The sequence below is a fragment of the Pseudophryne corroboree genome, chromosome 6 (assembly GCF_028390025.1).
Source record: "Pseudophryne corroboree isolate aPseCor3 chromosome 6, aPseCor3.hap2, whole genome shotgun sequence".
Classification (NCBI taxonomy): domain Eukaryota; kingdom Metazoa; phylum Chordata; class Amphibia; order Anura; family Myobatrachidae; genus Pseudophryne; species Pseudophryne corroboree.
This window is the reverse complement of record NC_086449.1, coordinates 698,994,192-699,020,326: the sequence shown is the minus strand read 5'-3', so window position 1 is coordinate 699,020,326 and position 26,135 is coordinate 698,994,192. Positions and strand designations below refer to the sequence as shown.

Genomic DNA, 26,135 nt, shown 5'->3' with positions numbered 1-26,135 from the left:
TTTTCACCTGATTGCTGCGCTTCGAAAAACGGCAGCGAGCGATCAACTCTGAATGAGGGCCAATGATCCCTATGGCTACATGCATTTTAAATAAGTTTTCTCCTGGCCTGCCTTGTCCACACATCTCTGATCAAAACTAACCAAATTTCCAGCAGTATATACTGTTGCACCTTTGTATAATTCCCACATGAAGACTTTGGCTCATATATTGTGTGTAAATCTGTCTCGGCTGATATTAGCCAATGCCTCCCCAGCCATTTACCTCACTGCAAGCCCCTGATTGATGGGTAACCTCAATGGTGTGAAACCATCTGTAAGGGAACCATTGTTAATTTCACCCACCGATGGTCAACCCTGCTTTACAATTCAATAATCTGTGGGCTAATGAGAGCATGGGAGTGGAACTTCGTGGAAGTTTCAGGGGTGGAGCTAATCGCCATGTACCGAAACTTTGTAAACTCTGAGAAAACTCTTATATTGCGCTATAAAGGAGCAGCACAAAGGATAGAACCTCTGTTAGTGAGGGTTCTAATTAACAAATATATGCAAAAAAAATATCATGGTGCGCTAGTGTATACAATACTGTAGATTCAGCATAAAAACAATTCTGGGTGGTTCACACCAACCGGGCCAATAGACTCATTCAGTAGAGTGCGGACTTTCCTTATAGAGGGATCGGTACAGAGTATCCTGAAAAGAACTGTCTCACCAAAGAAATATCACCCAAAAAATAGACAGCCGTTAGTATTCCAATTTTAGATATAAAGAATATCATTTATTCACAATGTATAAAAGTAATAAAACACATTGTACATATAAAATATATATATACAACACCAATTTTAACATGTTCATGCCAGTATTGAGGAGTTGGAAAGCTGTACACCCTCACCTTAATAGGTGTGAGCTCAGGGTATAATTCTCATATACACGTACATGATCAATGCAGATTGGTGATCCCTACGCGTTTCGTCTCAATGACTTCTTCAGGGGGTGAAAAAAGTAGTTTATAGTTTGGAGATGGAGATTTGGAGAGGTGAGTGTAGAAGAAAATGTAACAATGTTGAGATTACATACCAGATATGAACACGAATGCTCATGCTGGGGATTTGTGAAGATGTTATTCCTTCAAAGAATCTTACTAGAGGTATTCAAAACCTACAATAAGTTTATGCAAATTAGAGTCAGCCGAAGCTAAACTCTAGATCAATACGAGTAAATATATGACGTACATACCAATAGTAAACTCACAGATTTCTTTCGATTCTGCGACAGAAATTATTTTTCCACCGGATGCTAAAAAGTGACGTCATAATATGTCCCAAAAAGGTCAAATGATATCCATATAAATACTGAGACCAATATCTCGTACCAATGACGGGTGGGCTTCTCCTTCTACAGCAGTGTAGAACCTTAAACAGACTCTATACAGAATTCTATCACCTACAGACAGAATTAAAAACACAGTTGTAGCACTATAAAATTCAGAAATATATATTGGCATTCTCAAGGATATATTCAATACTGAAATGTAATCCAACATTAGAGTGAACCTGATTTATAAACATTATGGTAAATCCAATATCTATTACATTTTATTACATTATATCTATTAACATTAATAGCAGAGGACATGGACTAACCCATTGAATGAGTATTACTTACAATCTCACAGGAGTATGTGTGCATCAGTCACCAGTCAGAAGAGAATGACTGGGATCCAGTCTAGAGGTATTTATACCTCCCTAGCTGTGACATCACATCCTCTTTAGTTAGTGTGTTAAAAATTCCAATATAGCTTTTACCATTCTAATTAGTTTTAAAGACTAGATAGTATTTATCTGCGCTACCTGGGTAATCTATATGACCCAAGTAAAAGCTTGAAAGCTGTGATTACAAGCTTTACGGGGCATTAATAGGACAAAATCCCATGATGCTGTGTGTTCCCTCGAAGTGCAGGGCACTCCCCCTGTGCATTCCAATAAATCAATGGAACGCAGGAGGGATTCATCCCTCTGATCAAACAAAATGTTTTATAAGTTAGCCCACTACTCACCTAGCACTAAGCGGTTTATCCAGACTTTAGAGCGGCTTTTGACACTGTACTACATCGCAGACTGCAAAATAAACTTGAAAGTTTGGGATTGGATATTAGGATTATTGAATGAATAAGATCTTGGTTGCAGGATAGAAAACAGAAAGTTGTGGTAAATGGAGTGCATTCACAGGAGGGAAATGTTACCAGTGGAGTACCCCAGGGATCTGTATTTGGACCAGTGCTTTTTAATACCTTTATTGGTGACATTGCAAACAAATGGCATTAAAGGGAAAGTTTGCCTCTTTGCAGATGATACAAAGGTATGCAACAGAGTAGACACACCAGGAGGGGTAAAACAAATGATTGAGGATCTAGGTAGAGGAATGGTCAAGAGTGTGGCTATTACAGTTTAATGCCAAAAAATGCAAAATCATGCACTTGGGTCTCAAAAATCCAAAGGCTAAATATAGTATTAATGGCACTATACTGGAAACTACTGAGGAGGAAAGGGATCTAGGAGTCACTATTTCAGGTGACTTAAAGGCAGGTAAGCAATGTAACAAAGCAACAAAGCAATGAGGAAGGCAAGTCAGATGCTTGGCTGCATTGGGAGAGGAATCAGAAGCAGAAAGAAAGAAGTAATAATTGGTACGGCCTCATCTAGAATACTGTGTTCCATTTTGGAGGCCATATCTTCAAAAGGACATTAATACATTAGAAACTGTACAAAGAAGGGCAACTAAAATGGTGCATGACCTACATCACAAAACTTACCCAGAAAGACTAAGATATCTCAATATGTATAGTTTGGAGCAGAGAAGGGAAAGTGGGGACATGATAGAAACTTTCAAATATATCAACGGTTTTAAACAAGGTCCAGGAGGGAAACATTCTCCAAATGAAGAGAAGCAATAGGACACGAGGACATGCACTGAAACTGGAGGGAAGCAGGTTCAGGGGAAATTTAAGAAAAAATGACATCACAGAAAGGGTAGTGGACAAGTGGAATAGCCTCCCATCAGAGGTGGCAGAGGCTAAGACAGTAGAGCAATTTAAACATGCATGGGATAGACATAAGGCAGAGGTTCCCAAACTGTGTGCCGTGGCTCCCTGGGGTGCCTCGGGACACTTGCAGGGGTGCCCTGGGTTGGTGGTCCAGGACCAATTCAAATTATTCATGGTCAATGTAATAGGCAAAACCAGTGCTGGTGGCTGCCAGTCATAAAATATGTGGCCAAACAGAAGCAAATCTTGTCCCTCACCACACAACTGACCCTAAGGATGACATATAAATGCAATCTACGTAATGTAAGATTTCTTTCTAAATTTCTCAATAAGAAATGTTTGGCCTAGGGGTGCCGTGAGAGAAATTCTGATATTCTAGGGCGCCGTGATTCAAAAAAGTTTGGAAACCACTGACATAAGGATATCTTTACAAAGAAGTAAGGATCAAATAAGGGTTGTGAAAAAAATATGGTAAAAAAAGGGGGCAGACTAGATGGACCAAGTGGTTCTTATCTGCCGTCAAATTCTATGTTCCTATGTTTCTATGACTGTTATGCAGAGCCGGCCATAGCTATAGGCAAACTAGGCAATTGCCTAGGGCATTTGATATGCCCAGGGGCATCAGCAGCTTCTGCTGATTAAAATGATATGCAGCATGCCTATATTCTGTGTGTAACATTTCATATGCAGATACAGCCACAGTCTCACACAGTATAAAGGCATGCTGTATATCATTTTAATCAGCAGAAGCTGCTTGTGCATCCTAGCCACATAACAATGCAAATAAGATGCATTTTCATTAAAAAATGTGCCCGACGTTAGCACTGAGGCAAGATTTATGAGGACACATCTGTATCCAAGCAGAGGCAGAGGTCACAGTGTTAGCGGTAGTGTGAGTGCTGTGTGCATGTGAGTGGGTTGGTTGTGCAGTAGTGTTCGGAATATGTGTAAGGAGCATTATGTGTGTCATGTAAAAATGCATTAATGTGCAACAGATGTATAAGGGGCACTATGTGTCATTATGTGTATAAGGGCATTAATAATGTGTGGCATACAGTATGTGTAACAGGGTACTACTGTATTTGTCATTATGTGTATAGGGGCACTAACAATGTGCAGCAAATGTGTAGGGGGCACTGTGTGTGTCATTATGTGTATTAGGGCATTAATAATGTGCGGCATATGTGTAAGGGACATTCTGTGTAAAAGGGCATTAATAAAGGTTGTCATAATGTGTAAGCACATTATGTTTAGAAGGACATTAATAATGTGTCTCATATGTGTTAGGGGCATTACTGTGTGGAATTATGTGTTTAAGGTGCTCTTCTATGTGGTGTTGCGTATAGAAAGGGTACTACTGTGTCGTCTAATGTGAATAAAGAGCAATAGGGTGTAGTGTAATGTGAATAAGGAGCAATTCAGTGTGATGTAATGTGAATAAGGGGCTCTACTGTGAGGAGTAACGTTTATAAGGTAAAGTGATACTACTGTGGGATGTAATATTAATTATGGAAACTATCGCATGATCAAATGTGAATAAAGTGCAGTACTGTGTGGCGTATTTGGAATTGGGGTTACTATTGTGTGGCCATGCCCCTTGCCAGCAAAAACACACCCCTTTTTGGGCTGTGTGCCAAATGTGCGAACTGTTCCTATTTAAAATATAGGGGGTACAAACACCAAAATAAGGACTGTTATGGCTGAGGGGTGATGGTTCTGGTAAAGAAGTGCAAGGTCAGAGGCGGAACCAGGGGTGGTGCTAGGGGGCACCAGCCAAAATCTTGCCTAGGGCATCATATTGGTTAGGGCCGGCTCTGCTGTTATGAGTTGTATCTTTTACATCAAATATAGTGGTCTATTCAGACCCGCACGCAGCTGCGAGTCTGTATGCAGCGGCTGCATTCAGAGAGTCTGAGCATGTGCTCGGTCACAGTTCGCATGCTCAATCCTTCACCTTGCAGCTGCATCCTGGAAAGATGCGTCCACAAGTTGATTGACTGTGGCGGCCGTCAAGAGGGGGGAATTGACACAGCTTTTTGCGGGCGTGGTGGGAGAAACGGGTGTTTTGGGACAGTTTTTTTACATTACATGCAGCCACTCCTAGGAACAAAATGTCACCAGACTGCCTGCCAGTGCAGCCAGGGCTCAACATCTAATCGATGTTTTCGCAATTGAATTGCAAACGCATCGCAGGGCGGCACCACTCACATGCTGGTCGGCCTTGCCCTGTGCTGAGCGGCCCCCAGCATGTGAGTAGATGGACGCAGATCTTGCTGGGGGAAGCAAGCTCTGCGTCTGTCTCTGAATAACCCCATAGTGTAGGTGGTAGTGTGCATGGGCGTAACTAGGGGTGTTAAGGCTGCAGGACCCTCGGGTCAGCACTGTAACTCGACCGCACCTGCATTTGGATTGCATGGAGTCTGGAGTGTGCCAGGACCCAACAGCCCGGCCCTGTCGCACAACATCATATGTTCGGTGTGGTGCAGGTACAGGGAGGCACAGAGCCCTGCTTCGGCACTTACAGTGCACAGAGATGATGGGCATTAGACCAAGCCTGTTCATAAGTAGAGATGTGCACGGACACTTGTGTAGTGGTTGAGGACTGTTTCTAATTCATCATCGTGTTTTGGTGCAACCACCCTCAAGTGTTTTGGTTCAAGTTCGGTTTTTGGTTCGGTTTTGGATTCATTTAAAATCAATACAAATGGATACACAGTGATAAGAAAATCTATAAAACAGCTTAAATCATGTAATTTGCACCTGTTTACATGCAATCCATGTTCAGTTTTTAAATCCAAGTTCCAAACTGACAACAGAGTCAGGACTCTGGGGCCGATTCAGACCTGAACGCTAGGCTTCTTTTTCTCACAGCCTGCGATCAGATCTGAACTGCGCATGTGTATGCACCGCAATCTGCAGATGCGATGGACTGCAGCAATGGGGATCGCTAGTCAACAAGGGGATGGTGTGAAAATTCCAAACGCATCGGCGATCTCAAGGAGATTGACAGGAAGAGGGCGTTTGTGGGTGGCAACTGACTGTTTTCAGGGAGTGTCTGGAAAAACCCAGGCGTGTCCAAGCGTTTGAAGGGAGGGTGTCTGACGTCAAATCCGGTTCCGAACAGGCTGATGTGATCGCAGCGGCTGAGAAAGTCCTGGGCTGTACAGAGACTGCACAAAATCAGTCTGTGTTTGCACATTTGCACAGCTAAAATACCCCCCCCCGTAGGCGGCGACTATCTGATCATAGCAGTGCAAAAATCGCTGCCTAGCGATCAAGTCTGAATTACCCCCTAAGCACAGACCAGCTGAGAAAGTAGTTTTGCATCTGGAACAAACCATGTTGCACTGCAAGAAGAGCAAATACACATATTTATTTTTCATGCAGGGTAAATACTCAGGGCCGTAACTAGGTGTGTGCCGATGATGCCTTGCCCACAGCGCAAATGCACTGAAGGCGCACCATCTGGCATCACACTCCCCGTACAGCCGTTTACGCCAGTCAGTCACTACTTTAAGTCCTGCCGCCACCGCTTGTGTCCCGCTTCTGCAAGGGAGTGGGACCGCTGTCGTTGCCACCATCTGGCAGCACACACCTTCACCCTGTCCCGCTGCCGTCCCTGAGTCCCGCTGTGTCTGCAAGGGACAGGGAGGTCTGGCGCAGCCGATATCTGAGAACAGTCATCCCCCAACTTCGTGCCTGAGTCCTACTGGCACCAACGGCTGTCTCCTGCTGCCGCTGGACAGAACAGCGGAGCATCGCCGCTCCCCCCACTCCATCCCTGAGCCAAGCTTGCGCCGCCGGCTGTCCTTTGCTGCCACTGTACAGGGCTCCGGACCGTGGCCACAGCTGCCGGGCCCTTGGTGAAAGCTAAAACAGTTTGCACACAACCCATCCTGAACCAGATCCTGAGAGGTTAACCCAGCTTTACATGACAAACATGATATGAGTGTTGGTGTTGCTGTGAGTGTATTTTCCTCACCTTTGCCACTCTTAGACATGATAAATAATCAGACACTTTAAAATTGTAATACACAATTTGTGACTGTAATCACTTTAAAATGTGTTAAAGTGACATACAATCCGACCCTACCCTGCTTAGCACCAGCATTGAGGATCGGAGTTATCAGAGAAAACTGACATAATTTATAGCAAAGTCAGCAATCACACTAGCAGTCAATCACAGGTTATACATTAGTATAATAAGCAATTTGAGCACATATTCAACTACAGATACTGTTTAAGTATGTAGGAGAAACATATTACTGCATTACTTTATAAAAGTTTTAACCGTATTCAGACAAATAGCGAAAGAAACCATAGTAATAATAAGAATTTACTCACCGGTAATTCTATTTCTCGCAGTCCGTAGTGGATGCTGGGAACTCCGTAAGGACCATGGGAATAGACGGGCTCCGCAGGAGACTGGGCACTCTAAAGAAAAGATTAGGTACTATCTGGTGTGCACTGGCTCCTCCCTCTATGCCCCTCCTCCAGACCTCAGTTAGGGAAACTGTGCCCGGAAGAGCTGACATTACAAGGAAAGGATTTTTGGAATCCAGGGTAAGACTCATACCAGCCACACCAATCACACCGTACAACTTGTGATAACCTTACCCAGTTAACAGTATGGACAACAACTGAGCCTCACTCAATGGATGGCTCATAACAATAACCCTTATTTAAGCAATAACTATATACACCTATTGCAGAAAGTCCGCACTTGGGACGGGCGCCCAGCATCCACTACGGACTACGAGAAATAGAATTACCGGTGAGTAAATTCTTATTTTCTCTGACGTCCTAGTGGATGCTGGGAACTCCGTAAGGACCATGGGGATTATACCAAAGCTCCCAAACGGGTGGGAGAGTGCGGATGACTCTGCAGCACCGAATGAGCAAACACAAGGTCCTCCTCAGCCAGGGTATCAAACTTGTAGAACTTTGCAAAGGTGTTTGAACCCGACCAAGTAGCCGCTCGGCAAAGCTGTAAAGCCGAGACCCATCGGGCAGCCGCCCAAGAAGAGCCCACCTTCCTTGTGGAATGGGCTTTTACTGATTTTGGATGCAGCAATCCAGCCGCAGAATGAGCCAGCTGAATCGTGCTACAGATCCAGCGAGCAATAGTTTGCTTTGAAGCAGGAGCACCCAGCTTGTTGGGTGCATGCAGGATAAACAGCGAGTCAGTCTTCCTGACTCCAGCCGTTCTGGAAACATATATTTTCAAAGCCCTGACTACGTCCAGCAACTTGGAGTCCTCCAAGTCCCGAGTAGCCGCAGGCACCACAATAGGTTGGTTCAAATGAAACGATGATACCACCTTTGGGAGAAATTGGGGACGAGTCCTCAATTCTGCCCTGTCCATATGGAAGATCAGATATGGGCTTTTACATGACAAAGCCGCCAATTCCGACACACGCCTAGCCGATGCTAAGGCCAACAGCATGACCACTTTCCACGTGAGATACTTTAGTTCCACGGTCTTAAGTGGCTCAAACCAGTGGGATTTCAGGAAATCCAACACAACGTTAAGATCCCAGGGTGCCACTGGTGGCACAAAAGGGGGCTGAATATGCAGCACTCCCTTAACAAACGTTTGAACCTCAGGCAGTGAAGCCAGTTCTTTTTGAAAGAAAATGGATAGGGCCGAAATCTGGACCTTTATGGACCCCAATTTTAAGCCCATAGTCACCCCTGACTGTAGGAAATGCAGGAATCGACCCAGCTGGAATTCCTCTGTAGGGCCGTCCTGGCCTCACACCAAGCAACATATTTTCGCCATATACGGTGATAATGCTTTGCTGTCACGTCCTTCCTAGCCTTTATCAGCGTAGGAATAACTTCATCCGGAATGCCTTTTTCCGCTAGGATCCGGCGTTCAACCGCCATGCCGTCAAACACAGCCGCGGTAAGTCTTGGAACAGACAGGGCCCTTGTTGCAGCAGGTCCTGTCTGAGAGGCAGAGGCCATGGGTCCTCTGTGCGCATTTCTTGCAGTTCCGGGTACCAAGTCCTTCTTGGCCAATCCGGAACAATGAGTATTGTTCTTATTCCTCTCTTTCTTACTATTCTCAGTACCTTGGGTATGAGAGGAAGAGGAGGAAACACATATACCGACTGGTACACCCACGGTGTCACTAGGGCGTCCACAGCTATCGCCTGAGGGTCCCTTGATCTGGCGCAATATCTTTTTAGCTTTTTGTTGAGGCGGGACGCCATCATGTCCACCTGTGGCAGTTCCCATCGCTTTGCAATCTGTGTGAAGACTTCTTGATGAAGTCCCCACTCTCCTGGGTGGAGGTCGTGTCTGCTGAGGAAGTCTGCTTCCCAGTTGTCCACTCCCGGAATGAACACTGCTGACAGTGCTTGCACGTGATTCTCCACCCACCGAAGAATCTTTAAGGCTTCCGCCATTGCCATCCTGCTTCTTGTGCCGCCCTGGCGGTTTACATGGGCGACCGCCGTGATGTTGTCTGACTGAATCAGCACTGGCCGGTTTCGAAGCAAGGGCTCTGCTTGACTCAGGGCGTTGTAAATGGCCCTTAGTTCCAGTATATTTATGTGTAGAGAAGTCTCCAGACTTGACCACAGCCCTTGGAAATTTCTTCCCTGAGTGACTGCCCCCCATCCTCGGAGGCTTGCATCCGTGGTCACCAGGACCCAGTCCTGTATGCCGAACCTGCGGCCCTCGAGAAGGTGAGCACTCTGCAGCCACCACAGAAGAGACACCCTGGCCCTTGGGGACAGGGTGATCAGCCGATGCATCTGAAGATGCGATCCGGACCACTTGTCCAACAGATCCCACTGAAAGATCCTTGCATGGAACCTGCCGAAGGGAATGGCTTCGTATGAAGCCACCATCTTTCCCAGGACTCGCGTGCAGTGATGCACCGATACCTGTTTTGGTTTCAGAAGGTCCCTGACCAGAGATGCTAATTCCTGGGCCTTCTCCACCGGGAGAAACACCTTCTTCTGTTCTGTGTCCAGAATCATGCCCAGGAAAAGCAGACGCGTCGTAGGAATCAGCTGCGACTTTGGAACATTCAGAATCCAGCCGTGCTGTTGCAACACTTCCTGAGAGAGTGCTACGCTGATCAACAACTGCTCTCTGGACCTCGCCTTTATGAGGAGATCGTCCAAGTACGGGATAACTATAACTCCCTTCTTCCGAAGGAGTATCATCATTTCGGCCATTACCTTGGTAAATATCCTCGGTGCTGTGGACAGGCCAAACGGCAACGTCTGGAACTGGTAATGACAGTCCTGTACCACAAACCTGAGGTACTCCTGGTGAAGTGGGTAAATGGGGACATGCAAGTAAGCATCCTTGATGTCCAGCGACACCATAAAATCCCCCTCTTCCAGGCTTGCAATAACCGCTCTGAGCGATTCCATTTTGAACTTGAATTTCTTTATATAAGTGTTCAAGGATTTTAAATTCAGAATGGGTCTCACCGAACCGTCCGGTTTCGGTACCACAAACATTGTGGAATAGTAACCCCTTCCCTGTTGAAGGAGGGGGACCCTGATAATCACTTGCTGGAGGTACAGCTTGTGAATTGCCGCCAGTACTACCTCCCTTTCCATGGGGGAAGCTGGCAAGGCTGATTTGAGGTAACGGCGGGGGGGAGTCGCTTCGAATTCCAGCTTGTATCCCTGAGATACAATTTGTACAGCCCAGAGATCCACCTGTGAGCGAACCCACTGGTTGCTGAAGTTTCGGAGACGCGCCCCCACCGCACCTGGCTCCGCCTGTGGAGTCCCAACGTCATGCGGTGGACTTTAGTGGAAGCAGGGGAGGACTTTTGTTCCTGGGAACTGGCTGCATGGTGCAGCTTCTTACCTCTACCCCTGCCTCTGGCAAGAAAGGATGCGCCCCTGACCCTCTTGCCTTTCTGAGAACGAAAGGACTGCATTTGATAATACGGTGCTTTCTTAGGCTGTGAGGAAACCTGAGGCAAGAAAGTCGACTTTCCAGCTGTCGCTGTGGACACGAGGTCCGATAGACCGTCCCCAAACAATTCCTCACCTGTAAGGAGTGATACAAAAATATAAGTTACACTCACCCTTATATGGCAAAACATCCATGTGTTTTTTAGAATCAGCATCTCCTGTCCATTGCCGAGTCCATAAGACCCTCCTGGCAGAAATGGACATCCCGCATATATAAGACGACGTCTTTTATATGGCCCAGGGTTAGCAAAACAGTATCCCTGTCGAGGGAATCTATGTCGTCTGACAGATTATCTGTCCATGCTGCTACAACACTACACATCCAGGCTGAAGCAATAGCAGGTCTCAGTAGAGTACCAGAGTGTGTATACACTGACTTCAGGATAGCTTCCTGCTTTCTATCCGCAGGCTCCTTTAGGGCGGCCGTATCCTGAGACGGCAGGGCCACCTTTTTAGATAAGCGTGTCAGCGCCTTGTCCACCCTAGGGGATGTTTCCCAACGTAACCTGTCCGTTGACGGGAAAGGGTACTAGAGATGAGCGCCTGAAATTTTTCGGGTTTTGTGTTTTGGTTTTGGGTTCGGTTCCGCGGCCGTGTTTTGGGTTCGAACGCGTTTTGGCAAAACCTCACCGAATTTTTTTTGTCGGATTCGGGTGTGTTTTGGATTCGGGTGTTTTTTTCAAAAAACACTAAAAAACAGCTTAAATCATAGAATTTGGGGGTCATTTTGATCCCAAAGTATTATTAACCTCAAAAACCATAATTTACACTCATTTTCAGTCTATTCTGAATACCTCACACCTCACAATATTATTTTTAGTCCTAAAATTTGCACCGAGGTCGCTGTGTGAGTAAGATAAGCGACCCTAGTGGCCGACACAAACACCGGGCCCATCTAGGAGTGGCACTGCAGTGTCACGCAGGATGTCCCTTCCAAAAAACCCTCCCCAAACAGCACATGACGCAAAGAAAAAAAGAGGCGCAATGAGGTAGCTGTGTGAGTAAGATTAGCGACCCTAGTGGCCGACACAAACACCGGGCCCATCTAGGAGTGGCACTGCAGTGTCATGCAGGATGGCCCTTCCAAAAAACCCTCCCCAAACAGCACATGACACAAAGAAAAAAAGAGGCGCAATGAGGTAGCTGTGTGAGTAAGATTAGCGACCCTAGTGGCCGACACAAACACCGGGCCCATCTAGGAGTGGCACTGCAGTGTCACGCAGGATGTCCCTTCCAAAAAACCCTCCCCAAACAGCACATGACGCAAAGAAAAAAAGAGGCGCAATGAGGTAGCTGTGTGAGTAAGATTAGCGACCCTAGTGGCCGACACAAACACCGGGCCCATCTAGGAGTGGCACTGCAGTGTCACGCAGGATGTCCCTTCCAAAAAACCCTCCCCAAACAGCACATGACGCAAAGAAAAAAAGAGGCGCAATGAGGTAGCTGACTGTGTGAGTAAGATTAGCGACCCTAGTGGCCGACACAAACACCGGGCCCATCTAGGAGTGGCACTGCAGTGTCACGCAGGATGTCCCTTCCAAAAAACCCTCCCCAATCAGCACATGATGCAAAGAAAAAGAAAAGAAAAAAGAGGTGCAAGATGGAATTGTCCTTGGGCCCTCCCACCCACCCTTATGTTGTATAAACAAAACAGGACATGCACACTTTAACCAACCCATCATTTCAGTGACAGGGTCTGCCACACGACTGTGACTGATATGACGGGTTGGTTTGGACCCCCCCAAAAAAGAAGCAATTAATCTCTCCTTGCACAAACTGGCTCTACAGAGGCAAGATGTCCACCTCATCTTCACCCTCCGATATATCACCGTGTACATCCCCCTCCTCACAGATTATCAATTCGTCCCCACTGGAATCCACCATCTCAGCTCCCTGTGTACTTTGTGGAGGCAATTGCTGCTGGTCATTGTCTCCGCGGAGGAATTGATTATAATTCATTTTAATGAACATCATCTTCTCCACATTTTCTGGATGTAACCTCGTACGCCGATTGCTGACAAGGTGAGCGGCGGCACTAAACACTCTTTCGGAGTACACACTTGTGGGAGGGCAACTTAGGTAGAATAAAGCCAGTTTGTGCAAGGGCCTCCAAATTGCCTCTTTTTCCTGCCAGTATAAGTACGGACTGTGTGACGTGCCTACTTGGATGCGGTCACTCATATAATCCTCCACCATTCTATCAATGTTGAGAGAATCATATGCAGTGACAGTAGACGACATGTCCGTAATCGTTGTCAGGTCCTTCAGTCCGGACCAGATGTCAGCATCAGCAGTCGCTCCAGACTGCCCTGCATCACCGCCAGCGGGTGGGCTCGGAATTCTGAGCCTTTTCCTCGCACCCCCAGTTGCGGGAGAATGTGAAGGAGGAGATGTTGACAGGTCGCGTTCCGCTTGACTTGACAATTTTGTCACCAGCAGGTCTTTCAACCCCAGCAGACCTGTGTCTGCCGGAAAGAGAGATCCAAGGTAGGCTTTAAATCTAGGATCGAGCACGGTGGCCAAAATGTAGTGCTCTGATTTCAACAGATTGACCACCCGTGAATCCTTGTTAAGCGAATTAAGGGCTGCATCCACAAGTCCCACATGCCTAGCGGAATCGCTCCCTTTTAGCTCCTTCTTCAATGCCTCCAGCTTCTTCTGCAAAAGCCTGATGAGGGGAATGACCTGACTCAGGCTGGCAGTGTCTGAACTGACTTCACGTGTGGCAAGTTCAAAGGGCATCAGAACCTTGCACAACGTTGAAATCATTCTCCACTGCACTTGAGACAGGTGCATTCCACCTACTATATCGTGCTCAATTGTATAGGCTTGAATGGCCTTTTGCTGCTCCTCCAACCTCTGAAGCATATAGAGGGTTGAATTCCACCTCGTTACCACTTCTTGCTTCAGATGATGGCAGGGCAGGTTCAGTAGTTTTTGGTGGTGCTCCAGTCTTCTGTACGTGGTGCCTGTACGCCGAAAGTGTCCCACAATTTTTCTGGCCACCGACAGCATCTCTTGCACGCCCCTGTCGTTTTTTAAAAAATTCTGCACCACCAAATTCAAGGTATGTGCAAAACATGGGACGTGCTGGAATTTGCCCATATTTAATGCACACACAATATTGCTGGCGTTGTCCGATGCCACAAATCCACAGGAGAGTCCAATTGGGGTAAGCCATTCCGCGATGATCTTCCTCAGTTGCCGTAAGAGGTTTTCAGCTGTGTGCGTATTCTGGAAAGCGGTGATACAAAGCGTAGCCTGCCTAGGAAAGAGTTGGCGTTTGCGAGATGCTGCTACTGGTGCCGCCGCTGCTGTTCTTGCGGCGGGAGTCCATACATCTACCCAGTGGGCTGTCACAGTCATATAGTCCTGACCCTGCCCTGCTCCACTTGTCCACATGTCCGTGGTTAAGTGGACATTGGGTACAACTGCATTTTTTAGGACACTGGTGAGTCTTTTTCTGACGTCCGTGTACATTCTCGGTATCGCCTGCCTAGAGAAGTGGAACCTAGATGGTATTTGGTAACGGGGGCACACTGCCTCAATAAATTGTCTAGTTCCCTGTGAACTAACGGCGGATACCGGACGCACGTCTAACACCAACATAGTTGTCAAGGACTCAGTTATCCGCTTTGCAGTAGGATGACTGCTGTGATATTTCATCTTCCTCGCAAAGGACTGTTGAACAGTCAATTGCTTACTGGAAGTAGTACAAGTGGGCTTACGACTTCCCCTCTGGGATGACCATCGACTCCCAGCGGCAACAACAGCAGCGCCAGCAGCAGTAGGCGTTACACGCAAGGATGCATCGGAGGATTCCCAGGCAGGAGAGGACTCGTCAGAATTGCCAGTGACATGGCCTGCAGGACTATTGGCATTCCTGGGGAAGGAGGAAATTGACACTGAGGGAGTTGGTGGGGTGGTTTGCGTGAGCTTGGTTACAAGAGGAAGGGATTTACTGGTCAGTGGACTGCTTCCGCTGTCACCCAAAGTTTTTGAACTTGTCACTGACTTATTATGAATGCGCTGCAGGTGACGTATAAGGGAGGATGTTCCGAGGTGGTTAACGTCCTTACCCCTACTTATTACAGCTTGACAAAGGGAACACACGGCTTGACACCTGTTGTCCGCATTTCTGGTGAAATACCTCCACACCGAAGAGCTGATTTTTTTGGTATTTTCACCTGGCATGTCAACGGCCATATTCCTCCCACGGACAACAGGTGTCTCCCCGGGTGCCTGACTTAAACAAACCACCTCACCATCAGAATCCTCCTGGTCACTTTCCTCCCCAGCGCCAGCAACACCCATATCCTCCTCATCCTGGTGTACTTCAACACTGACATCTTCAATCTGACTATCAGGAACTGGACTGCGGGTGCTCCTTCCAGCACTTGCAGGGGGCGTGCAAATGGTGGAAGGCGCATGCTCTTCACGTCCAGTGTTGGGAAGGTCAGGCATCGCAACCGACACAATTGGACTCTCCTTGTGGATTTGGGATTTCGAAGAATGCACAGTTCTTTGCTGTGCTGCTTTTGCCAGCTTGAGTCTTTTCATTTTTCTAGCGAGAGGCTGAGTGCTTCCATCCTCATGTGAAGCTGAACCACTAGCCATGAACATAGGCCAGGGCCTCAGCCGTTCCTTGCCACTCCGTGTGCTAAATGGCATATTGGCAAGTTTACGCTTCTCCTCCGACAATTTTATTTTAGGTTTTGGAGTCCTTTTTTTACTGATATTTGGTGTTTTGGATTTGACATGCTCTGTACTATGACATTGGGCATCGGCCTTGGCAGACGACGTTGCTGGCATTTCATCGTCTCGGCCATGACTAGTGGCAGCAGCTTCAGCACGAGGTGGAAGTGGATCTTGATCTTTCCCTAATTTTGGAACCTCAACATTTTTGTTCTCCATATTTTAATAGGCACAACTAAAAGGCACCTCAGGTAAACAATGGAGATGGATGGATTGGATACTAGTATACAATTATGGACGGGCTGCCGAGTGCCGACACAGAGGTAGCCACAGCCGTGAACTACCGCACTGTACTGTGTCTGCTGCTAATATATAGACTGGTTGATAAAGAGATAGTATACTCGTAACTAGTATGTATGTATAAAGAAAGAAAAAAAAACCACGGTTAGGTGGTATATACAATTATGGACGGGCTGCCGAGTGCCGACACAGAGGTAGCCACAGCCGTGAACTACCGCACTGTACTGTGTCTGCTGCTAATATATAGACTGGTTGATAAAGAGATAGTATACTCGTAACTAGTATGTATGTATAAAGAAAGAAAAAAAAACCACGGTTAGGTGGTATATACAATTATGGACGGGCTGCCGAGTGCCGACACAGAGGTAGCCACAGCCGTGAACTACCGCACTGTACTGTGTCTGCTGCTAATATAGACTGGTTGATAAAGAGATAGTATACTCGTAACTAGTATGTATGTATAAAGAAAGAAAAAAAAACCACGGTTAGGTGGTATATACAATTATGGACGGGCTGCCGAGTGCCGACACAGAGGTAGCCACAGCCGTGAACTACCGCACTGTACTGTATCTGCTGCTAATATATAGACTGGTTGATAAAGAGATAGTATACTCGTAACTAGTATGTATGTATAAAGAAAGAAAAAAAAACCACGGTTAGGTGGTATATACAATTATGGACGGGCTGCCGAGTGCCGACACAGAGGTAGCCACAGCCGTGAACTACCGCACTGTACTGTGTCTGCTGCTAATATAGACTGGTTGATAAAGAGATAGTATACTCGTAACTAGTATGTATGTATAAAGAAAGAAAAAAAAACCACGGTTAGGTGGTATATACAATTATGGACGGGCTGCCGAGTGCCGACACAGAGGTAGCCACAGCCGTGAACTACCGCACTGTACTGTGTCTGCTGCTAATATATAGACTGGTTGATAAAGAGATAGTATACTCGTAACTAGTATGTATGTATAAAGAAAGAAAAAAAAACCACGGTTAGGTGGTATATACAATTATGGACGGGCTGCCGAGTGCCGACACAGAGGTAGCCACAGCCGTGAACTACCGCACTGTACTGTGTCTGCTGCTAATATATAGACTGGTTGATAAAGAGATAGTATACTCGTAACTAGTATGTATGTATAAAGAAAGAAAAAAAAACCACGGTTAGGTGGTATATACAATTATGGACGGGCTGCCGAGTGCCGACACAGAGGTAGCCACAGCCGTGAACTACCGCACTGTACTGTGTCTGCTGCTAATATATAGACTGGTTGATAAAGAGATAGTATACTCGTAACTAGTATGTATGTATAAAGAAAGAAAAAAAAAACCACGGTTAGGTGGTATATACAATTATGGACGGGCTGCCGAGTGCCGACACAGAGGTAGCCACAGCCGTGAACTACCGCACTGTACTGTGTCTGCTGCTAATATATAGACTGGTTGATAAAGAGATAGTATACTCGTAACTAGTATGTATGTATAAAGAAAGAAAAAAAAAACACGGTTAGGTGGTATATACAATTATGGACGGGCTGCCGAGTGCCGACACAGAGGTAGCCACAGCCGTGAACTACCGCACTGTACTGTGTCTGCTGCTAATATATAGACTGGTTGATAAAGAGATAGTATACTCGTAACTAGTATGTATGTATAAAGAAAGAAAAAAAAACCACGGTTAGGTGGTATATACAATTATGGACGGGCTGCCGAGTGCCGACACAGAGGTAGCCACAGCCGTGAACTACCGCACTGTACTGTGTCTGCTGCTAATATATAGACTGGTTGATAAAGAGATAGTATACTCGTAACTAGTATGTATGTATAAAGAAAGAAAAAAAAACCACGGTTAGGTGGTATATACAATTATGGACGGGCTGCCGAGTGCCGACACAGAGGTAGCCACAGCCGTGAACTACCGCACTGTACTGTGTCTGCTGCTAATATATAGACTGGTTGATAAAGAGATAGTATACTCGTAACTAGTATGTATGTATAAAGAAAGAAAAAAAAACCACGGTTAGGTGGTATATACAATTATGGACGGGCTGCCGAGTGCCGACACAGAGGTAGCCACAGCCGTGAACTACCGCACTGTACTGTGTCTGCTGCTAATATAGACTGGTTGATAAAGAGATAGTATACTACTAATATTATATATACTGGTGGTCAGGTCACTGGTCACTAGTCACACTGGCAGTGGCACTCCTGCAGCAAAAGTGTGCACTGTTTAATTTTAATATAATATTATGTACTCCTGGCTCCTGCTATAACCTATAACTGGCACTGCAGTAGTGCTCCCCAGTCTCCCCCACAATTATAAGCTGTGTGAGCTGAGCAGTCAGACAGATATATAATATATATAGATGATGCAGCACACTGGCCTGAGCCTGAGCAGTGCACACAGATATGGTATGTGACTGACTGAGTCACTGTGTGTATCGCTTTTTTCAGGCAGAGAACGGATATATTAAATAAACTGCACTGTGTGTCTGGTGGTCACTCACTATATAATATATTATGTACTCCTGGCTCCTGCTATAACCTATAACTGGCACTGCAGTAGTGCTCCCCAGTCTCCCCCACAATTATAAGCTGTGTGAGCTGAGCAGTCAGACAGATATATATAATATTATTTATATATAGATAATAGATGATGCAGCACACTGGCCTGAGCCTGAGCAGTGCACACAGATATGGTATGTGACTGAGTCACTGTGTGCTGTGTATCGCTTTTTTCAGGCAGAGAACGGATTATAAATAAAACTGGTGGTCACTGGTCACTATCAGCAAAACTCTGCACTGTACTGAGTACTCCTAATGCTCCCCAAAATTAGTAAATCAAGTGTCTCTCTAATCTATTCTAAACGGAGAGGACGCCAGCCACGTCCTCTCCCTATCAATCTCAATGCACGTGTGAAAATGGCGGCGACGCGCGGCTCCTTATATAGAATCCGAGTCTCGCGATAGAATCCGAGCCTCGCGAGAATCCGACAGCGTCATGATGACGTTCGAGCGCGCTCGGGTTAACCGAGCAAGGCGGGAAGATCCGAGTCGCTCGGACCCGTGAAAAAAAACATGAAGTTCTGGCGGGTTCGGATTCAGAGAAACCGAACCCGCTCATCTCTAAAGGGTACGCCATCAGTAACCTCTTAGAGATCACTAGTTTCTTATCAGGGGAACTCCATGCTTCTTCACAAATTCATTTAATTCATCAGATGGGGGAAAAGTCACTGGCTGCTTTTTCTCCCCAAACATATAAACCCTCTTGGTATTAACAGGGTTAATCTCAGAAATGTGTAATACATCTTTCATTGCAATAATCATGTATCGGATGGCCTTGGTCATTTTAGACTGTAAATGTGCCTCATCATCGTCGACACTTGAGTCGGACTCCGTGTCGACATCTGTGTCAACCATCTGAGATAGAGGGCGTTTATGAGCCCCTGACGGTTTCTGAGTCGCCTGGGCAGGCGCGGGCTGAGACCCCGGCTGTCCCAAGGCTGCAGCGTCATCAAACCTTTTATGTAAGGAGCTTACATTGTCGTTTAAGACCTTCCACATATCCATCCAATCAGGTGTCGGCCCCGACGGGGGCGACACAACACTTATCTGCCCTTGCTCCGCCTCCACGTAACCCACCTCATCAAACATGTCGACACAGCCGTACCGACACACCGCACACACACAGGGAATGCTCAGACTGAGGACAGGACCCTACAAAGTCCTTTGGGGAGACAGAGAGAGAGTATGCCAGCACACACCACAGCGCTATATAACACAGGGATTTTCACTTATAATAAGTGATTACCCAATAGCTGCCTTATATGTTTTATTTGCGCCTAAATTTATGTGCCCCCCCTCTCTTTTTTACCCTTCTTGTACCTGGATACTGCAGGGGAGAGCCTGGGGAGCTGCTTCCAGCGGAGCTGTGAAGAGAAAATGGCGCTGGTGTGCTGAGGAAGAAGGCTCCGCCCCCTCAGTGGCGGGCTTCTGTCCCGCTTTCTGTGTAAAAAAATGGCGGGGTTTTTTACATATATACAGTGCCAGACTGTATATATGTATTTTTATTGCCAAAAGGTACTTCAATTGCTGCCCATGGCGCTCCCCCCCAGCGCCCTGCACCCTACAGTGACCGGAGTGTGTAAGTGTGCTGGGAGCAATGGCGCACAGCTGCGGTGCTGTGCGCTACCTTAAATGAAGACAGGAGTCTTCTGCCGCCGATTTCGTCGTCTTCAAGCTTCTGTTCTTCTGGCTCTGCGAGGGGGACGGCGGCGCGGCTCCGGGAACGGACGATCGAGGACAGGTGCCTGTGTTCGAACCCTCTGGAGCTAATGGTGTCCAGTAGCCTAAGAAGCACAAGCTAGCTGCAAGCAGGTAGGTTTGCTCAGTGCCAGATTAAGGACCACATGGGCCTGGAGCTGAAATTTATGAAGGGCCTATTGTGTACTGTCGCAGGGGGTGTGACCAGCAACAGCGGGGTTGTGACTAGGGGTTGTGTCACGCAGGGCCCACCACACATTGTCCCTTGCCTGAGTCAAAGCTGCCAATAATTTATAGCAGCCGCTCTCAAGCCAACAAGTAACTGCAAGTACTTTTTGCCTTTGAGAGTGACTGCTGTAATTGTTGGAGGTCTTGAAATTGGTCCGTAAGCGGACCGAAGCATTGACACTTCAGGTGACTATATGACTGACAGCCTTTACTATAGCATGTGATGCAGGTTATACTGTTTCTGGTGGTATTACATTTCCATTCTTTCTTCTCTCTCTCTCTCTCTCTCTCTCTCTCTCAATATATATATATATATATATATATATATATATACACACCGTATATAGTTTTAGTGGTGTGCATATGCGCTAAAGTGCATCTGAGTTGGAAGCTGCTAGGTTGGAGGTAACAGTGGTGGTGTGTGGTGAAGGGTAGAAGGACCACAGGGTAAAGAGGATGAGGCATACAAATTAGTTATAAATAAGCTTAATACAGTACAGTGTAGTCAGTGAAACCCAGGAGTGGGTAACAAATCATATCGTAAATAACTAATAAATCAAGTATATCAGTAAATGACTTACTGTTGGCCTAGGTGTCTGTGTCGGTGATTAATTAGTGGTGGCGTGCAGTTGGAAAAACACAGCTCAGTGAGGTTGTGATGCAGGTATATTTTATTAGTAATAAATCAATACAGTTCAATCAATGTATTCAAAGTGGCCCAGGGGAGAGTATTAAAACAATCTAAAAAAACTACTGTATTAAGGTTGGTGATGTAGGTGCTCGCCAGTGTCTAATAAAAGTGTGTAGAATGTAATGTGTGTACAACACATACAACATGAAATATTTGACAGTACTCAGGGTGGGTGTGTGAGGGAAGTATATGAAGACAGGTATGGATGTGGGGAGCACCAGCGGTCAGTAGACGTTCTCTAGGGGAACATTTGTATAGCAGTGACCTGGGAATAACAGCTAGCCTTCCGGCTTTGAGTATTGGCTTGTGGTATTGTGATGCCTTGCGCTCTGTCAGTTCAGTTATAGAGTATGACGGTTTGTACAACTTACAGTTGGTGGGAGATGTGTGCCTCTGTCTGCAGCAGCTATTTATCCCGGCTTTACTTAGCAATCAGCAGCAGCCAGATAACTCAGTCACGATCTCCCGGGCTGTCTTCCAGAAGCTAAGCTTGACTGCTGCCAAGGGCAGATTGGAAAACCAGCTGAGGAAACCTCTGTAAGCAGCCCCAGTGGAGGCGGGGTTTGCTGAGGGGGGCAGGATCCAGGGCTGGTTCTAGACCTTATGGCACCCAGGGTGAACGATTCCTTTGGTGCCCCCCTTTTCCCCATTTAAAACAGGGACAGTGCTCGCTGATGACGTGTGCAAATAATGTAGGGGAGGGACTTCATTGGGGAAGGGGCATGGCCACATAATAGTACCAATTCACATTATACCACACCGTAGTCTCCATCAGTCACATTACACCACACAGTAGTATCCCTTATACATGCCAGGTAGAGCCCCTTATACACAATATGCCAGGTAGAGCCTCTTTTATACATGTTGCGCTAGGTAGAGCATGTTATACAAACTGCACCAGGTAGTCCCTTATACACATTGCACAAAGTAGCCCCTTATACCCATTGCACCAGGCAGCCCCTTATACCCATTGCGCCAGGTAGCCCTTATACCCATTGCGCCAGGTAGCCCCTTACACCCATTACGCCAGGTAGCCCCTTATACTCATTGCGCCAGGTAGCCCCTTATACACATTGCACCAGGTAGCCCATTAAACACATTGCGCCAGGTAGCACATTACACACATTGCACCAGATAGCCCCTTATACACATTGTGCCAGGTAGCGCCTTATACAAATTGCACCAGCAAGCCGTCACTCACCATTCGGTGCCTGTGGTCCTCCAGCTCTATGTTCTTGTCATACTTCCGCGGTGGGGTGCGGGCAGCGTGAAGTGGCCAGGATGGGGGGCGGCTGGCCGGAGCAGGAAGTGGCAAGGGGCATTGTGGTGCAGGCAGCAGATGGGTGCTGATGGCGCTGGCGGAATGACTGCAGCCTCAGGCTGCAGCGTCTCGGGTGCCCGCCCTGATAGCCCGCACCTAAAACCGCCACTGACAGGATCCCCTGAGCTCCACGCCCCCACCCCCGCAGTCAACACTCCAACACTGCTAACAAAGCCCCTACCAGTGCACATAGTGCAGCCGAATGCACAAGGACCGAGCGTCCACAGACGTGCAGATCACCCACCTGAGCATAGCCTCCAATGTGACCAACCCAGAGTCTGTGCATGCAACTATTCCCAGTAACATGCCCATGTTACGACACACACACAAAGCCTGCCCCCCACTCCCTACACACACAGCCAGTTTCCCCAGTCCCTACACACACACACACACACACACACACACACACACACACACACACACACACAGCCTGTTTCCACCCCCACACAGCCTGCCCCTCCAGTCACCATACACACACACTCACCTTGTTCTCTGCACACACCTGTCCAGCCTGTCCCTTTCAACACACATACCTTGTTTCTCACAGCCCTCCCACTCTCCCCTGTTTCCCCCAGTCACTGCGCCTTGCGGACACAGCAGGAGCAGACTGGCCGACCAGGAAAAGGTGGGGGCGTGGCCTAATCACGGACCCGTGACCACGCCTCCTTTGGAGGGAAATAAACCTACCATTAAGTAAAAAAAAGAGGGACCCCTCTCGGGTAATAGGGATGGACTAGTGGGAATACGAAGTACCACGTAGTTTGGTCAGAGGGGATCCCTTTATATAAAAGGAGTAAGAAACCCAATAAAGGATAAAAGCTTCTTAAATGATTGTATCAGGAAAATGGCTATTTTTCCCTCTTTAAAGATGGCGGAGAGGGCCTCGGTTTGAGTGATGATCCACTCACTCTATTATGGACTTAATATACATTTGGAGTTAATGAAAAGAGGGATGCATCGTACATCGAATCAAGTGGGAGTAGTTAGAATTAGAACTGCTATGTTTATAATGTCAACGTCAAAATTGAATGCAAACTATCCCACTTCCGGCTAGCGCTGGAACGCACGGTGCGTCACTTCCGGTCGCGGCTGAAACGCAAACCGCGGCATTTCCGGGATAGAACGCCCGGTAACTATGGACCATTTACTAACAGGTGTAAATAATTGGAATCAGCTAAAGTGGTATAAATACACCCCCAGGAAGAGGAACCTCCATCCAATACTTGAAAAAGGTCATAGCTACATGACCGAAACGCGTTGTTCTTGGACGGAGGAGTTTTGTGACAAGGAGCAGTGAAGCAAGTGGAAGGACTTTTACGCTGAATAAAGCTTATTGCGGTGGTGCCGGGCTAATTTCAGCCTCGGACCCATATTGCTTTGTTTAAAGCTAGCCCACCGCAATTCCATTATATGGTGAGAGACCCTTGTTTTACCTACTGCAAGGTCACTTTACATTGGTCACTGCGATCAGGTTCACTATTGCACTTTATGTATGTTATATGTCAGTAAGTTCAGTTGTCAAAATAAACATATTCTTTTATGGAATAAATCCTCTGTTTTACTGATCCTGTTGGTACATACATCCCCAATTGATTTAAGGGATACATCTGTAAGTCGGAGCGCCAGTGCATGCTACATATCTTTTCCCATAACTTTTTCTACCATTGTTAATGTGTACATTTTAGGACACTATATTTGTTTAAGTTTTTGCCAGACCACTGACTGCCTTGAACAATGTATGAGTGTATTGGTAAACACATTTATTGTATTGTGTGTGTTGTTCCAAAGGAAGGTACATTCCCAATATGTAAATGTATTAATTTGTATTTGTTCGAGTTCTTCGTGGTTGCACATTAATTGTGGCTCAGAGTCCAACATTTTTTTTTAAAAACATCAACTGAGTAGTGAAGGATAGAAGCATCATATTTATACAAACAGATGAACAACATAGTCAAGTTTATGCCTCAAACTATTGATCAATTAAAACATGAATATTATGAAGAAATGCATGTTGACGTAAAGCTAGAGTAAGACCAATGCTAAAAAGTTACTAAATACTGGCTGTCTTCAACCCCATACAGAACCAGCCATCATGGCCGAGGATGCCCAGCAGGAAAGTGACCAGCAGGATACATGCACTCTTCACCTGCAACCCATAGATGATACCCAGACAACCACGCCGCAGGACATACCCCAAACATCCCACAACTGAGCACAACACCAGACCAGACACAAATGGAGACTGAGTTTTGGAGCGGATGGGCCAAACAACAAGAACTGAACTATGCGTGCCTTACCCAACAAAGCCAATACCTGGCAAGTCTGCCCCATCATCTGCCTAGACTGGCTCGAAACTCTGGCAGACTTATCGTTCAAGTGGGAAGAATAGCCAATACCATGGAACAGATGAGGGCAGACAACTGCCAAATGCAAGCAAATCTCGTCCGCATCATGGATGAGCAACAGCGCCAACAACAATCCCTAATTCAGGTCATCCAACACAACCAATTTATCAATGAAAACATGTCACGAATAATAGCAAGCCACACTGCAGCTAATACGCAACTCACTGCCAGCCTCAATATACTCAGCCAAAGCCTTAATGTTTTGGCATCACACCAAGTCAGCTCTAGCTCGGGGACAACTACACCAAACCAGACCCCAGTTCAATCCCCAGTAAGACGCTCCAGTAGAACCAGGAGCAACGAGCCAGCACAATCCTCGGCACCCAGCACACAACAAAGAAAAAAATAATGTGTCCTGCAGTTAATTTTTGGTCTATTATAATATTATGTTGATTTGTTGTGGCAAAAATACCTTTGTTGTAGGAAATAAATTGCTCACACGGAATATGTGTCTTGTTTAATTAGCTACAGAAACAACCTGTAAATTAGTGTCTAGGACCAGATGTGTATTGTTAGAAATATATTGCCTGCCCCTAGGTGTCCTCAGCTCAACGTGTGGCTAATCTCTGGCACCCAGAACATTGGCCATGGCCGCAAGATCAGATAAAGCTACCCTGACTGCATGCCACTGTGACTCCTGGGTAGGGAAGCAGAGAGAGGCATGTATGTAGGCATCCAAGACATCCAAAACCTGAGTGGACAATCCAAAATTAAAGGTGAGTGTCATGACCTGTAATCAATACAATACTGTGTTCTATTACATTACAGAAGCACGACTTAGACATACACATGTATGTATGTTTTAACTCACCTGAATTAAATATTTATAAAAGGTGGCCTGTGAGATACTAATTACATTGCCAGTCACAGGCTGGAAGCTGCCATTAGCCATAAAGTGCAACACAGCCAGGAGTTTGAGCAGGCCTGAGACAGAGCGAGAGTGTGCTGTCTCAGGGTCTATGTTCAGTTTGACAAGGTCATACAGACGGAAAATGTTATTTACATTTAGTCGGAGCATCTGTATAACATGGTCATCAGCAAATGTGTTATCGTTTAAACGCACACTACAAAAACAAGCCATGGCCAGCCTACGCGGAACATGTACAACCTGCTTACCCTGTAGTTTTTCCAGGCCTGGGTTTATTGTAGCCTCATGGAGCAGTGTCAGGTATCCCCCAGCAAACAAGACAGCAGTACTACACACAGTAGCAGCCATTTCAGATTGAGAGTGGTG

At 46.4% G+C, this 26,135-nt stretch overlaps 1 long non-coding RNA gene across 1 annotated transcript in view; it reads left to right on the top strand.

Annotated features, from left to right (window-relative positions):
• The window catches only part of LOC134935583 (uncharacterized), a 108,733-nt gene extending 83,434 nt beyond the window's left edge, over positions 1–25,299 (top strand). Inside the window, exon 3 of the long non-coding RNA XR_010180268.1 lies at positions 24,578–25,299. This is a non-coding gene — a long non-coding RNA (uncharacterized LOC134935583). The remainder of the gene's footprint in view (positions 1–24,577) is intronic.
• Positions 25,300–26,135: the final 836 nt, after the last annotated feature.